The following is a 17,568-nucleotide window of genomic DNA, read 5'->3' on the forward strand; positions in this document are numbered from 1 at the left end:
TTTCCCTTACTTTGGAAACCTCCATCAGCCATGCTTTCCTTTGAATGCTGTCATTCAAAGGATTGATTGATACCAAATTGCTAGAAAAATAGGGTCTTTTAAAAATGGGTTTTCTTTACATGGTTAGTATGTACATACTCTAAAAATTACATATTAAAATGACCTAAATAATAAAGCACTGAAAAACTCAGTTCAGTTATAATTACAATTAATGTTGGGTTAAAATTCCTTGTAATTAAACAGAAACTCCTTGTAATTACATGTATAGTTTTAAAACAAGCTGTGTCATTCTATACATTTTCTTCTTTACTTTCCACATCTTTCTGTATTAATACATGCATTTCTATAGCATCATTTTTCCATGGTACATGATATCCATTTTTAGACTCAATAAATTTTTGCTCTGTGATGCTTCCTCAACAAAACAAGACAAAAATCTTGGTTGTTTATTCTTTTCCCTGTTCATATAGTAAATCATTCCTTCTCAGATACCTACATATGCACTTCTCTTCCTTTTCCTGTTCTCCCATGTTCAGTGATTGAATCGTGGCAGGGCTCTGCACATATGAACAGATATGTTTCTCCACACTATATGTAACAGTCCAGTTCAGGAGTATTTCTGAAACACAGGGAAAGTACATGCTACCATGAGCTTCAAATCATAAAACAGGGGCTCAGTTGTCTGAACTGGAACCAGCAGGAGGCCTACAGCATCATGGTTGTTAAAGTACCAACAAAAATAAATGGCTAAGACATTTGAATGTCCATGGAGCCTCCTGTGTCACTGGCTTGGAGTAAGGATGTGATGACATGGCCCAGGAATTCCCCTAATGCCCATCACAGGGACACAGACTTGGGAGCAGGGAGAAGCACACAGATGCCCCAAGGAATGCTTCAGAACTCGGTAAGAAGCAATCCTTGTGGACAGAACAGGCAGGCAGGTTTGATGTAGGAGACCTAATTTTTAAAAGAGAGAAAGTTCTTTGGCTTCCTGAAGCAGATGCCTGGTGTCCTGTTGGTATTTCCTTTCTTTGATCTGTGCTTAAAGGGACAAGTCATCTTTAACTTCCTACTGTCTTCTTGTTTCTCTTTATAGGAAACACATATATTAAAGTATAGCCATGAAGACATTAGGTTAGTACATTATATTTATCCTTAAACTTAAAGCATCAACTATTTAAAATATCTACATTATTTTACAGAATCATGGGATGGATTTGAGGGACTATTTCCCAAGAACTTACTGTGTTTATGTTTAAGGACAAAGTCTATGTGCTTGGAGTTTCTGTTGCAACATTTCAGGATACAGTGATACAATTTCTCTAATTTACTTTCAAAAACATGCCATTCTGGAATGATTTATAAATACACATGACATTGAACAAACAAAAATACAGACAGGAAAACAATAAACTCCACAATACCATCAATAGCTTTAGTAGTCAAAGTTTCTTTTATGCCAGTATTTCAATGAATAAGAAATCATGTGACAGTAACAGAGACATCTGTTGGCACTGGGCTGCTGGGGGGAAAACCTAGCTTTCTATCTTGGAATCTGGGATCAGTGTCCTCTCTGGGACTCAGTTTACCCATCTGTCAAATTAATCTGGAGACCACAAGGTAATGTGGAGCCTGCAGGAGTTTGCTGTGTGTAACACGAGTGTACACACGTGTGTGCTCACACTATATACAAGCCACAGATGAGCTGTGTATGGCTGCAGTCTTGCCTCATGTACAGGTAGGGACTCATGCATTCCCTTTCTTTCTCTAAGACTGATTGATTTCACATTTTAAAGCCAAATGCAGAACTGAACTAGTAAAGATCTTGTTGACATGTGTTATTTTGGATAGACTTCTAAAGGTATTTGGAAGCTATTTTTCTATGAAATGTTTCAAAAATAACTTACCGAGGACAGGTTAGGGATGTTTGGATTGAATTATCAGCCACAGCTCTGGTTTTTTTTTTTCCTTAAACATTTAACAATCATTAATTTTTATTATAACGTAATTTATCCTTGTAAAGAGTGTATAGCTCTGTTTTAGCATTACCCTGTGAACTCACTCATTCTTCACCCTTTTATGATCCAGGAAGGGTGGTAATATGACCAGTCCTTAATATTATTTTTTTTTTGTCTTTTAACACACTATTTAAACTCCCTCAGCTATTCTGTCAATGGAGCCAGAGTTAGGAGTTTACCAATCACAGTCTCCAAGAAATGAACAGCCTGTTCACTGAGCAGCAGAGTCAAGGTTTGAGAAGCCACAAATGCATGCAGAAATGACATCTCTTACACTCCTCCACTCCTGTCTTATTTGAGTGTTTCTGACTTACCTTCCTTTTAAATGTGAGATTACTTTCACAGCCTGTAGAGCAGCAGTCCTTTCTGCTGCAAAAACCAACCAACCAAAAACACAAACAAACAAACCAACAAACCAACAGTTTTCCTGAGGTTTACTTTTAAGAACTGCTTTGCTAAAGGCATTATCAGGTGTACAGACTGAATGGATGAGTGCAGATTAAGGATACTGGCAAATTAGTCAGAATTTGCACATAAGATGAAGACAAACCCAAATGGTGAATGCCATGTGCCTAGCTAAACCCTGGAACTCTGGAGAGGCATGCTGATATTGATGGACAGGCCAGGCAAGGCTTCTTGGAAGGGTAGGGTTAAACACAAGAAGCAATCAGAAGGGAGGGAAATAAGGGCAGCATTTGAACTCTAAGCCACATCTGTGTGCACAGAGGGGGAGAATAAGGGAGGGGGAGAGGTATCAACTCTCAGTCTGTGCTGAGTGACTGTGGAGGTGAAATTCAGCCTCCCCAACGTTCTGTTTCGTGGGTCAGCAGCTAATGCTATACTTTGTTACAGTACAGCAGCCCGAGGGGCACAAGGACCATGGCAATGTCAAGGTGACCAGGAGGATGTAGACGTTAAGAGACAGTGTGTCTGTACCCTGACTTAATTGTCTGCCAAAACTCCCATTCTTGAATTTGTCAAGTCATCTCCCGGTCGTTGTAAAAAGACTTCATTAATTAGTAGTTGCCATATCTGTAAAATTCAAACACTGTTTTATCTATGTACTCGCAGCTGAATGATTCCGCTAGGAAGAACAGGGAACCTCATGTGGGCACCTGCAGCCCGGACCTCGCTCAGCCACAGTGATGCTCTGTGGGAAGCGTATTTTCTCATGACAGATGTGCTGGGCAGGTGCTCTCGGAGGAGGCATGAGGGGAGGCGAGTCACGTGCCCTGTATTCTCCGTGCCTTCCAGACAACGGTTATAGACAGATGCCGACGAACAGTAGCAGTTGCTGTTTTGACTCCTGCTAGACTGCATTCCTGTTATCACATGTGCTAAGTATCTGTGGTATGTTGGGGGCTGTGGTGCGGGAAGCCCCGCCTCAAAGCTCTGAGCAGGAAAACACAACCAGTGGGTCAAGCACAACCTGACACAGCAGTGAATAGCAGGGGCGTGGGGGATGGAATCCTTAAGCATGGCTTCGAAGGATTCTGGGAGTGCAGGCAGAACGGGGTGGCTGAGAGTTTCCCTTGACTTGGGAGCAAGAGGAATAAAGCACAAAACTGGGAAGGAAAGTGTTCAGTATGTGACGATTAGTGCAGAAGGATGAGCTGGTTTGAGGTCATAAGGAACATGTCTGGGTCAGATTTGCTGAAATTTGTCTTACAGGCATGGGAAAAGCATGTGAAACAGAATGTGTCTATAGTGAAGACAGAAACAAAGAGAAGGCACTAGAGAGGGAAAGAGACCTCCCGGATAGACTCTCATGTTTGAATCTTATCAGACAGGGTCTAGGCTAAATTAGCTTGATTCCCACTATGACCTCAAGGAAGCCACGTCTCCTCTCCAAGCTTGGTGATGCTCACCTCAACCACACCCACATAGCCCCTCCCTGGGGGGCTGGGCATGGGGGTATCTTGTTGGTGTACTATCAGAAAGAGTGACCACAGTGCTGAAGCTAGGGGTATACACGATGCTTTAGAAGGAACCCCTGTACCGTATAGACCCATCTCCAGCTCAGCCACACCTGTCTGTAATAGCACACACACTCACATCTGCCTGCTCTTGAGCCTCCTGTTCAGTCATTTCAGACGGAGCTCCAAAGTCTACCGTGGTAACACCCACGTGTTCCCACAGCCACATGTCCTGTATGGGAAACTCTCTCACTGCTCTATCTCAGGGTTGTAGTGTATCTATGGGATAGCACACCTGTCTCCATTTGTTGCCATCAGCATCCCTGTTCCTTGCCCTGTAAACACTCATTGAGCTTGCCCGGTGTGTCTTGGGAGGGGCTCTGGGGGTTCCCAGGAAGAGACCTCTGGACCAAGCTATGGCTACCTTGCAGCAGACTCTGCTAGAAACCTCCTTTGAGGTTTTCCCACACATTTGTGTTTTCCATCTCTTGGTGGTATGTGCAGGACTGATATGGGAGCTTGCAGGAGAGGAGGCTTTTATAAGATCTACATGTATGCTAGACAAGCATGATAGCACCCTTAGAACTCACACAGTCTGCACACCTGTAGGGGGGGTGGTGGTGATACTATTGGCTGCTTCTTTTAAAAATGTGCTTTAATTACTGGAGACCTCCTTTCTCAGACTTTCCCCCTAGTCACAGAAATTACTTTAGAAACAAAAAACCAAACCAAACTCTCCTGGAACAGAATGCATCCGATTCCAAAAGTAGAAATGAGCCCTTTTCACACGGTAATTAAGGGTGGCCCTGTCCCTGTCCTGAGGTTTTAGAAGAAGAAAGAACTCATATTGCAAATAAATTCCAATGACTTGTAAGTACTTGAAATTCAACAGGCTCCTCTCTGTTCCTCGCCCTCCCTCCCTTCTTTCCTTTCTTAGTCTTACCTCAGGCTTGCCTTTCTTCTTTTCATTTACACAGAAGAAGATCTATATTTGACTCTCAGTTCTTTGTGCTCATCCATAATCACATGGCTAATGTTCTAGTATGTCTTGATAGTGTTTAAGGTTTTTTGTTTTGTTTTGTTTTGTTTTCATTTTTAATTTAGTGTGTGTGCATATGTGTATGCATGTATACTTGCATACTACTGTATGCCTGTGGATGTTAGAGGTGAATTTTCAAGAGTCAGTTCTTTCCTTCCACCATGTGGGGTCCCAGGGTTAGGCTTGGCTGCAAGAGCCTTTATCACCCTAAACATCATGCCAGCTTCATTTACAAAAAAAAAAAAAAAAAAAAAAAGACAAAACAAAACAAAACAAAAAAACTTTAATGAGAGGCAGAAGAGTTAAACTACCAGAAAGAATGACTTCTGATTTTCAAGCACAGGAGTGGGTGGATGGAAAGCTGTGTTATATAATTCTCACCTCCTGGTGCTCACGGAGCAGTGACACCATTGTCTTTTCCAGGTTTGCTTTTCCTGCCTCCAACCCAGATTCCCACCCTAGTGATCTTTAAACTTTCAGCAGGCTGGTCTGAGTGCTTGCCACTGCTTGCTCTGCAGCTCTGTGGATTCCTATGGCACTGCCCGGGGCAGCCGAGCACTGATGCTTGCTAGTTCTGCCTTCTCTGGGAACATGCTCTGCGCCAATGTGTGGGCAAGGACTGATCCTTAGGGGATCACTTTCTAGGGAGGAGGAATATTGTGATCCTTCTGATGCATACATTTAAAAGCTGCAAAACTCTAACTCTAGATTCTGTAGGAATGTGAGGGACATTGAGCCCATGGTGCGGTACGATGTAGGTCATACCCAGCTTCCTGTATCCAAAGGATAGATTTGCCAATAGTCACTTCCTGTTTTTGAGCTCTGATATTTTTCTGACTATTGGACTCTTTCTTAATGACTGAACATTATCAGTCATACTTATACATTTGCTCAAAAATAATCATAAAGCTTGTATCCAAAACCTTAAGAATAGAATATAAAACCGAACCCAGTACTTGCTTCTAAGGAACACACATTTTAGCAGGTGCATGTTTGAGAGGGTGCATCAAGAACATTCAGTAATTAATACATGTGATCTAAGACTGTGAGGAATCAAGGAGGCCAGAGGGAGTGTGCTGTGGGGGTCAGATGAGAGAGGTGTCCTGGGAAAAGCCTACCTGATAGAGTCCAGAAGATGATAAAAAAGCAAGTCTTGGGAAGACCCCTGTGTTCAAATTTTCTGGTTCTATTGCTCTCCTTGTGGGGTTCCCGTCCTCTCCAGATCTTACTATTTCCCACTTCTTATATAAGATTCCATGCACTCTGCCCAACAGTTGGCCATAAGTTTCAGCGTCTGCTTTGATACTCATACTCCAACCAAGTACCATGCATGGAGATAACCTAGAACCCCTGCACAGATGTAGCCCATGGTAGTTTAGTGTCCAAGTGGGTTCCACAGTAATGGGAAAGAGGGACTGCCTCTGACATAATCTGATTGGCCTGCTTTTTGATCACCTTCCCCTGAGGGGGGAGCAGCCTTACCAGGCCACAGAAGATGACAATGCAGCCACTCCTGATGAAATCTAATAGACTAGGATCAGAAGGAAGTAGAGGAGAACCTCCCTTATCAGTGGACTTGGGAAGGGCAAGTGTGAATAAGGGGGAGGGAAGGTAGGACTGGGAGGCAGGGAGGGAGGAGCTTATGGGGGGATACAAAGTGAATAAAGTATAATTAATAAAATAAAATAAAATTACAAAAAAAAGGGAGCCGTATAGGGCTCTGGGTGACCAGTTGTCCCAGACAGCTTTTTACAGATTTCAGAAGGTGATTCCAAGTGGGAAGAAAATAAGTCAGACAAAGGTCCTGAGGCAAGGCTATATGTGTAACATTCCAGAAACAATGAATAGATTGGAAGAGAGCAACGGGAAAGATGTGAGAAATGAAACAGGGGCAGCAGCCAGAGCAAATTCACTAGTGTTCTCAAAGCTGTGGGTGTAGGTGGCTAGAAGTAGGTAAGGGAAGGGTTCCCCTCGGGTTACATGAGAGACAACGCTCCTGGAAGAACGTTGGGATGGCTACTGCAGGGGGCTCCTAGGCCACACGTAGGGAAGGAATAGATATGAGAAAGAAGCGGAGGGAGAGGGACAGAACCATAGCCACGGAGACAGGAGACAAGAAGAGTCTGGATAAGGGTTAAAATGGATAGGGGCAGATGTGGTGAGAGCACTCCAAATGATAGAGGCTCTACTTGTTTTCTCTCCCAGTGGCTGATGAGTGAAAAAGAAAAAGGGATACTGCTTGCTAAGAGGCAGAGGTCTAGGGGAGGAGCAGCTGCAGAAGGCAAGCTCAGAGTGAAGCAAGGCACAGAAGCCCAGGTTAGTCCAGTGTACTTGACAGAGTTGCTGGGGACAAACCGTGAATGTGCCATTTGGAAATACTAGGATTTGAAACAACCAAGTTCATTGCTGAGTTTCCAGAGATGATAGGGGTCCAAAAGTCAGACCAGTCTGTGGCAAGAAGAAGGAGTCAGAAAGAAGGCGGAGATGGATAGAGGATCATCAGACAGTGGCCAGGTGTATGATCCTATTAAATATTGCAGCTAGTAGGATCAGATATAGACAGAATGCTCAGCCTACCATGTTTGAACCTAGGGCAAACTGACACTGCCCCCAGTGGTGGATGTTGGTACTACTATGGACACAGCATGAATGAGAGAAGGGCATAGATGGCTGGCCTCAAGAAATGGAACATCTTTCCTTATGTGTCTTAGTCAGGGTTTCTACAGCTGTGATAAAGCACCATGACCAAAAGAAACTTGGGAAGGAAAAGGTTTATTTTTTAGCTTACAGCTCTTAGGTCATACTCCTTCACTGGGAGAAGTCAGGGAAGGAACTCAAGGCAGGAAGTTAAAAGCAGGAATGGAAGCAGAAACCGTGAAGACCATTGCTCAATGGCTTGCTTTCCATGGCGTATTCATTCTGCTTTCTTATGCTATCCAGGACAGCTTTTCCAATGGGCTGGGCCTTCCAACATCAATCATTAAGCAATCACATGCCCCGTAGGCTGCCTACAGGCTAATCTTACAGAGACATTTTCTCAGCTGAGATTCCCTCTTCCCAGATATACCTGTTCATTGGAGCTGAAGATAATGTGCTTGCGTCCTGAGGAGCTCAGACCTGGGAGCCAAAATGGAGGGAGAAATGTGACTGAAGAGCACTGATATGCCTATGCATGAGAGTGTGACAAGAAAACAGTCACTAGTAGTGACCTTGGCAATGTGGCTGACAGAGGGAAAGCAAGCACAAGAGAAGCATAGTTTCAAGAACATTCAGATAGAGATGAATTGCAGAGCCTCGTGCACAGAAACCTGAAATAAGCACGCCAAAAGGCAGGGTGACTGCTGGCTTGGAGTACGGGGGAGTGGAGGCTCATACTTTCCAAATCTGGAGGCAATGAGAAGGGGAAGACCTGTAGTGAGGACAGTGTTCCCAGAAGACAGCCACACTTCAGGGTGGGCCAGCCAGCAGAACACAAGAACATGACGCTATTGATGATTGCAGAGTCTCAGAGGTAGGGAAGGTTAGGCCATGTTAGGACAGGTGGATAACAGGGTCTGAGCAAAGGAACACCTTGCAAAGAGAGTTCAGTTGACAGGTGCTCTGGGCACTGCTACACAAGTGAAGCAGAAGCCAGCCAAGCCAGGTATGATGGTTACTCGTGGCTGCCACTTTGGCTGGACAGAGTGACATGTAAGAAATCAATAAGATACTTGCCTCCTCACGCATGTCTGTGAAGGCATCCCAGATGGTAGTCTAACCTAACCAACAGTGAAATCCAAGAATGCACTCAAATTCTAAGTAGATAATTGGGAAGTGGTGGAACCTGGAGGCAGACCCCGGCTGAAGGAAGTGGGTCACTTGGAAAGGTGTCCTTGAGGGTTTTCTCTTGCCAAGCCCTGTTCTGTTATGGCTTCGCTCTGCTTCCTGACTGCTGGGATGGACTAAAAGTCCTTTTGTCATAGCAAGGAGAAAAGTAATTCACACCCGTGACTTTGCAGAATTCACTGCACATGCTGTGTCCCTGTGTGTCGCAGAAGAAGCTTTTTGCAATCTCAAAATTTCTCTGAAATTTGACATCGCACACCAGTGCGTAAAAGCGTCATGGTTGCAGCCTGAATTGTGTCTCCCGAAGCCTCCTGTGAGGATGCTGTCACTGTGACAGTGTTGGAAATAAGCCTGGGGGTGGAGCCTGACCCAGCAGGGCTCTCCCTGAAGGTGAGGACACAAGTCAGTTATCATCTGCAAGCCAGGCATAACAACAACCAAGCTTCAGATCACCTGGTGTCTGGGTCTTGGCCTCACACCCAGTCTCAACCCCCAGCTTTGGTTTTTACTATATGAGCTCCAGAAAACAAGACAGAAATGAAGGCCTAGGGTTGTGTCTTGGGGTGATTATATCAGGTAGCTCCCCAGAATTCTCTAGGAGAAGTTCAGACAGACACAACTTAGGAGCAGACTGAGACCTGAAGAACAGACTGAAGAGCAGACTGAGGCCAGCACATAATGGTACTTATCCACTAGCAGCCTAAATTCAATCCTAAATTCAATCCTTGGGGTCTATGTAAAAGGTGGAAAAAGAGAACAAACTTCCAACTGTTGTCTTTTGACCTCTTCAGTATACATCATGGCACGCTCTCTTTCTTTCTCTCTTTCTCATTCTCTTTCTCGCTCTCTCTCTCTCTCACATACACACACTAAATAAATTTAATAAAATATTGAAACTAAGTAACATGTGAATAGCTGAAAGACTTCCAGGTGTTGGAAGAAGATGGGGCTTTTCAGCTCATCTCATCCCCACGGAATACCACGGCTCATGCATGAACCTGCCTTCACACATGCAGTAATAGCCTTTGATGGAGCAGATGGAGAGCTCCATGGATCCAGGCTCAATGTACTCTGTCTTGGGCCTTCCTTAAAATGCTAATTTAAAACCGGAATTCTTGGCACTGTGTCCACTTGTGACCTGGTGCAAACTGTTGAAACAAGATGAAGAAGAGTCACCTGTGAATGGAATGGCTCACTACACATCAAAACCTTCACATGAGGCATAATGCGTTGAGGGCAAAGGTCCATGGGCATGCATTTATACGCACGATTTCAACTTGTAAAAGAAGAGAAGTCAACATGCATTCATATTTACACACTCGTGCACAGAGGGGCCTGTGTGGCACATGAAGCCTTTCCCCCCTTACCAAACCACAAGAGCTGTCACACAAACCAGAGAGGGGCTAAGGCAGCCATGAGGCCTGCACCATGACCAAGAACATACGTATTCTGACATTTCCATGTTAACTCACTGACCGGGAATGATGAGACTGGAATTCGGGCAGGTGTTAGTAACTCTGCAATGAGTGAAGTGGTTGATGGACCAGACAAGGGTGCTAGGCTTACTCTCACAAACATTTACAATCTCATGCTGGCCTAGAAGTATGTGGTGTCCGACCAAACTGAGTTAGGGATTCCAGGGAGCTCAGAGCCAAGAATCACTTTCTTTAGGGTGAGGGCCAGGCTGCACTTTCTTTATCAAGTGCTTTCAGGTAATTGCTTATCGTCCTCTGTGCCCTTCTGTGACTACACTTACACATCACCTGGCTAAGCTGAGTCTCAATTAAGAAGATTGGCTGTAATATTTTTTCTGTGTCTGCCTGTCATCTCTTGGGCAAACTTCAAGTTTGAATTAGATCTATGACCTGCTGGCACATCCTTTTAGCCCTTTCTTCTCTTTTCAGTCCTCTATCTGACACATGGGAGAGACTCGAAAGGAGATTGTGAAAAGAATCAACAGTGTTGTCTGATTGAGGTCCAAGATACTATGATGACGTTAGACAGAGACATTGTCTGTTGAGCTGGTCTGCTCAGGGTGCTCCAGCAAGTACTACATCCCAGGACTCTCTCATTTTCATGGTTCTGGAAACCAAATCCAAGAATAAGACACCAGAAGTCATATGACACATGTGAGCATGTGTTTACACACACAGAGAGATTTCCAAGTACATCCATATCCATGCTTACAGGGTATCGAGATGTATGTATATATGTGCATGAGTTATAATATTATGTTGAGAATTCTAAATGCCTATGGAGATGAAGAAAGAGGGTATCATGACTTTGGCATAGTAAGAGATTAATTCAAGCTGGGAGACTCCATAAAGACTAACTTAATGGTAATGGGCTTTGTGGGATTCTGCATTTTTGATAAAAGCAAGGCCTTCCAGGCAGAAAGTACTACAAGGACGCTTTAGAGAGAAAGAAGGGCAAGATGACTATGTAGCCAAGATGATGAGGTGCTATGAATGCTGGTTCTACTGTGAGATAGTCAGTATGACCGGAGTCAGCACAGTTCTCAAGGACAGCACTCTCTGCCTCAGCAGTGGCTCTCTATGGCAACGTAACTAGAGATAACATCCACAGAAAATTAGAAGTGATTAGGTATGTTCAGGGTGGTATGGCCACGGACCCAGGAGGAAGTTAGATCTAGGAGCATGTGCCAGTCTCCATTGCCTTACTTCATTCTTTTCATTTGATAAGAGATGACAAACTTAGCTTTTGTTTGGAGAGCAGGAGGCTGGGAGAAACCACTACACAGCTGCTCTGATTGGCATCTATTTAGATTTAACACATGTGTGGCCTACCATACCTTTGCTGGACTTTTGAAGTGTGGGGGGGAGTGGTGTTTGTAAATGTGTGAGGATGGCGGTGTGTGCCACATACGGAGACCAGAGGACAACACTGGGGGTTATCCTGAGGAACTCCAGCCACCTCCTTCTAGCAGAGTCTTTCCTTGGCTTGAAGGAGGACTGTTTGGACAGCAAGTCCCAGAGAGTTTCCTGTCTCTGCCTTCCTAGCTCTGGGATTATAACATAATTCCACATTCGGTATTTTTAAAAGGGTTCTGGGGTCCCCATGATTATAAGGCAAGCACTTTACCAGCTGAGCTTTCACCTCAGCCCCTGATACTGGATTTTTTGAAGGAGTTTCTTCTCCATCAGCCATAATGATATTCTTGTACAGACTAGTCTAGAGACTAGTGCCTCTGACCCTCTGACCCTCTGTCCAGCATATTTCACTCCTGAGAGCTCAGCTGATAAACATCTTTCCATCCTCCCTAACATCCAAGTACCTCAAGGAACAATACCAATGAAGAGAGATGTGTATGAGATCAAGACAGGGTTGATTCAAATGTCATTTTTCTCTGCCTTAAGAATGGCTGTTTGCTTTATCCTCCTTCCCTGCAGATTTATTGCACAATTATATTTTACTTAGGCTAATAATTAAATGAGTCTGAATTCCCTGAACATATAATGCTTGATTTGGGACAAGGGTATTGTTAAGTCACTGTGAGAGGAAGCCAAGCCAGGATTAACAACTCATGTGTGTTACCTCCAAAGCAGAGAACAGAACCAGAAGAGCAGATTGTTACCTGCGGATTACAAGTATTTTTCAGTAGATTTTCTCAAGTGAACTTGATTAGCTTTTTTTTTTTTTTGCATTTGTCAACTTGCTTGCACCAGAAAGGCTAGCCTCCTCTTTCCTGGTTGTTAGGCATTACTGTTGGAAGGTGATTTGGTTATGGCGGTAGCTAGTTTTCATAAGAAATTCATGAATAATTTTTATAATTTGTATTTTGTCTAATGCTATACACCTTGCTTTTAAAATAATATAATTTATATTTCAATCTTTCTAATTCATCTTCCTGATCAATTTTTTCTTATCTGATAAAACCTCCATAAGAAATTTCCCAGGTGAGGTTCTTCAGTTAATAATAATTATATCCGTTGCTCTGATTTTTTCCCCTTAAATTTCTGTATCTTTTTTCATTTTATTATAATTTATTAATTGCACAAACTCATGTGTTTCAGTATATTTCTCACACATGTATGACATATTTTGATCTAGAATTTCACTAGTCATATCCTGCTCCCTACTCACTCTGTACCCTTTCTCTACCTCTAAGGCCTCCTTTTATCTCTATTGTTTTCTTCCCCCTCAATTATTATTTCTACACACACACACACACACAGGAACACACAAATACATACATACAACCCGATGAGTTAGTATTCCTCATATGCATATGTTTTTACAAACGACCACTTGGTGTTGTTGGATAACCAACTAGAATGCTCATCCCTAGGGAAGACTAATTCTATCCTTTTCAGAAGTCATTCATTGCCTGTAGTTCTTTGTCTAGGATTGGGGCCTCATGATATTTTTCCCCATCCACACTGGCATGTCAGCTTGCATTGGACTTGAACCAGCCTTGTTGAGATTTCATGGTGCAGCCTCCCTGTCCTATGTAAGAGACAGGGTCCCTTAGCAGATATCCTGGTCCTAGTCCTGGGACCAATTTTTCTACCCATATTTCTGTGATGTTCCCAGAATCTTAGATATAGGGTTGTATTATAGATGTATAAGTTGGAGCTGGGTACACCCAGCTCAGTTATCCTCTGATTCTGACTAGTTACTGTTTTCTGTGGTGGTCTCTCTCTGCTGTACAAAGGCGCTTCTTTGGTAAAGTGTTAGAGCTATATTTAACTGTGGGTATACAGGTAAGAATTACAGTGGGTAAGAAATGATACTGGTTTAAGAACTTGGCAGCAGTAAGTTCTTCTCTAAAATCCATGGCTGCACCAGGCCTGAGTAGCTGGTCCTGTAAGCCTAGTCAACTGTAAACCTCAGTGACTCTTCATGAGAGTGTATGGGAAATGGATTTCTGTACTTTGGAACTTGTGCATTACCTATGCTTTTATACACTCATACCCACATTCCAAGGTGACAAGGATTATGTGAAACAAAATTTGTAAAATGACTAGACTATTTAGAATACTGTATGAGGGCTTCATGATAAGGCTGTTGACAGCTCAATTACATGTTACACCTATTGGTGGTGCCAGCAAACCCACAAGTGAGGCTCACCCTAAAGTTCCACTAGGGACTGTGAGCACACGGCACCCAACTTAAGGCCTTCCACCCTTCAGTTTTCCCTGTCTAATTCAGGTTTCAGACCCCACCATCTCCTGTACCTGTCTTCTTTCCAACCTATCTGTGGATGACTAAAGACACCTAAAGACGCCGTTACTTTCCTCGGGTCTCAGAAGGCTCTTCTGTGTTTCTATATGACTAAACTAAAAGTTGGCTTAGTGCTCCGGTGTACATACCCTACACTGAGCATTTGCTGTGGAGGACCCTGTTCTGGACACTGAAGGATCTGCTTGTGACTACCCAGAGTCAGAGTCTAGTTCCCTCTACAGGGAGCTTTCCACACACTGGCATTCGTGTCACTTGAGGTCACCACGACACAGCAAGGTACACAGGGTACACTACACAGCAAGGTGGCCTCACTGGAGGCCTGGTTACCATTGCCTGGCTCCTCCTCTGTTCTTTTAAGACTCTACCAAATGCCTCACCTTGAGGTCAAGGACTCTGCCGAACAATAGTGCGCACTGCCATTCATTAACTTTGTTGTGCTATGGACTGGACTAAGTACATCATTTATATAATTTCACTTAGTTCTGATGACAGTGTCAGAAAGTAGATGCCATTATTCTCAAACGGAAAACAGAAAGCAACAAAACAAAAATACTGAGAGGCAATTACACAGCATTCTGAAGGGGAAGGAACAGGATTGTGTGCTCTGGTTTGACTATCTAGATTTCATGATTTTATTTTCATGTTTTTCGTAATCTTCCTAGTCTTTGTGCCCTTTGTAGCACTTGTTCTGCTATCTTTGTTTTGTTTTGTTTTATGAATTGCTAATTGGTTGGGATCCCTCAGCCTTGTAGCTCTGTGACATCCCTCCCAGCTCTTGACCAACCAAGTTGTCCCAGACCATTGTAGTGCCACGGGTCACTATCCAGATCACAGCTTGCACAATGACCTTCCAGTGATGCTCAGGTCCTGGCTCCCTCCACTACATCACCCTTGCTGTCCACTCAGAGGTCCAGGTATAGTGTTAACACACACACACACAAGTGGGTGCTCTACACCAGGGGAAATCACAAAGGACCCAGGGTCTAAGGTCATATTTATGGGATGAGAATCTAACCTGTGGGGGCCAGCCATGTCAGAGTCAACACGTCACTGCTGGCTTCTGCTGAGTTAGAGTTGGATTCCGAGCTTGTTCATAGTTGACCTAAGCTTTGCGACTTCCATTCCAACATTAAATGACTTACAGTACACAGTCCTTGTGCACTCAAGGGTCAGTGTGGGGTATTGGGGTGAGATGTTTCAACTGATATCATGGGAGAACCACCTATCTGGAATAAATGAAGAGACATAGACTCATGCATTGCAGAGCTCTGGGCAAAAGGGGACTCCAAGGAAGCAGAGATGCCGGGTCCCACGAGTGCACAGTCATTCCCATGTTCCTGCTGTCATGTTCTGAGGTCAATAAACAGAGAACAAGTAAATGGGTAAATTCCAGGAACTGCCCAAATTTAGTTCCGGATGAATTTCTTTAGTCAAACTTAAGGCCAGTTTGAGTCTGAGTTCAGGTTCTGGCCCTTCTCCATTAGGCTTTTTTCTACACATTAACTTTGCTAAGCCCAAGTCTTTCAAGAGAAAAACACATATAGCAAGACTTACTTCATGGAATCTCTCAGTGTTGGTATCTCATGAAAGAAGCACCAAAGACCCTGAATAGCCAACATGATCCTAAGCTGTAAGAACAATGCTGGAGGTATTAATACAGAGCCATGATGACAATGTCAAAATAGGATTGGTGCAGAAACAGAAACAGGAATACACTGCTGACCCCATAATAAGCCCACACAGCCGCCTAATTTTTGAAAATTATGTCAAAAACACACATTTGAAAAATGACAGCCTCTTCAATTTTTGATACCAGGGAGAGCAAATACATGCAGGAAAAAGAAATTTAGACCACATCCATGACAACAAATTCAAAATTGACATAAGATCTAACACTTTGAAGCTACTACAGAAAAATATCGGTAAATTAGTTGAGATACAGGAACATATAAGGAATCGCTAAAAACTGATTTCAAAAGCACAGGATACAATCCCAAGAATTGATAAATGGGATTATGTAAAATTAAAAAGTTTCTGCAAAGCAAAGGAAATAATATCACCAGAATGAAAACATAACAACCTATAAGGTGGGAGAAAACATTTGCTAATTATATGTCTATCATATAGGGGAATATATAAAGAACCTTAAAAATTAAAGAAGACAGAACCCTTCCCCCAAATCTTCTAATAAATAAATGAACTAATAAACAAAATAGACAGTTTTCAAAATAAGAAACAAAAATGGCCAGGAAATCTTTGGAAATTATCCAACACCCTTAGCCATTGGAAAATGGAAATAAAAAATACTTTAGAAGTTCCACCTCACCCTAGTCAGTATAACAAAGAAGAGAATGAAGACAACAGATGCTAAGAGGATGTGGGAAAAAGGACCTCTCTTTAATTGCAGTAGGAATGTGAACTAATCCATGGATATCAGAATGGGGGTTCCTCAGAACACTGAAAGTAGAACCACAATATAACCCAGGTGTACCACTGCTAGACAGATGCCCCAAATCAGTGTGCCACAGAAGTATTGGACATTAATGGTTAGCTGTACTATTCACAATAGACAAGAAATGTGGCACCATAGGTGTTCATCAATAAATAAACAAATAAATGATGTGGTACATATCTGCATGATATGTTATGTAGCAACAAAGAGAAAACTGAAATGATGCTTGCAAGAGAATGTATAGAACTAGAGATCATCAGGTCCAGTGGAAAAACAGCCAGACCCAGAGTGGGAAATGTTTTCCTTCATATGTGGATTTTAAATTTTAATGTGTGTGTGTTTGTGTGTGTGTGTATAAGTGTACGTGTGTGTATGTGCATGTATGTGTGTGTGCTTGTGTGCATGTGGACGTGTGTGTGTATGGTATAGGTTTTGAAACTATCAAGGATACCATAAGAGGGAAAAAAAAGATATCTTTTTTTAAACAGTATCCTCATTTATTGCCAATTATACTAGAAACGTTTTAAATCACAAGCAAATTGTAATGATATTTGAAACTAGTAAGTTCTCTAAATCTTTACATTAGATGTTATTTAGGCAAAAGCCCATTCTTTTATGAGGGGTTACTTCAAGCAAATAGAAAAAAAAAAAACCTTAAGAAAGTAAAGAGAGGAAGAGGAGGAAAAGAAAGAGAGATGCAGTGTATTCACAAGAAAGCAAGCACGGGGGGAAGACAACTAGCTGGAAGTGAACAGAATGTAGGGACAGCGATAAGTAAAAACAAAGGATAATGAAAATGCCAAAATGAAACTCTTTACTTTGTATGCTACCTTAAAAAAACTAATAAACCAATTTAAAACCATAATAAAATATAATTTAATTATGCTTAGGGAATAATTTATTTGGTTTGGGTTGACAGAAAGCTTCAGCTGGGCAACAAAGATGTCAGGTCAAGACTTGTTATGGCTCCAATAATTAGGAGTGAAAATGTTTGGAAAGCCTGAAAATTTTCTAGAAGTTGAGAGATAGGGAAACATCACCAGCATTTATTCATTCATTCAGTCATTCATTCATTCAGTCATCCATCCATCCATTCATTCTTTTGTTCCGGAG

General features: G+C 42.6%; 1 protein-coding gene across 21 annotated transcripts in view; it reads left to right on the top strand.

Moving 5' to 3' along the window:
• Nucleotides 1–17,568, top strand: part of Myt1l (myelin transcription factor 1 like) — a 392,362-nt gene that overhangs the window by 39,691 nt on the left and 335,103 nt on the right. The gene's annotated exons all lie outside the window — the stretch shown is intronic.

The sequence above is a fragment of the Meriones unguiculatus genome, chromosome 1, assembly GCF_030254825.1.
Source record: "Meriones unguiculatus strain TT.TT164.6M chromosome 1, Bangor_MerUng_6.1, whole genome shotgun sequence".
Lineage (NCBI taxonomy): Eukaryota > Metazoa > Chordata > Mammalia > Rodentia > Muridae > Meriones > Meriones unguiculatus.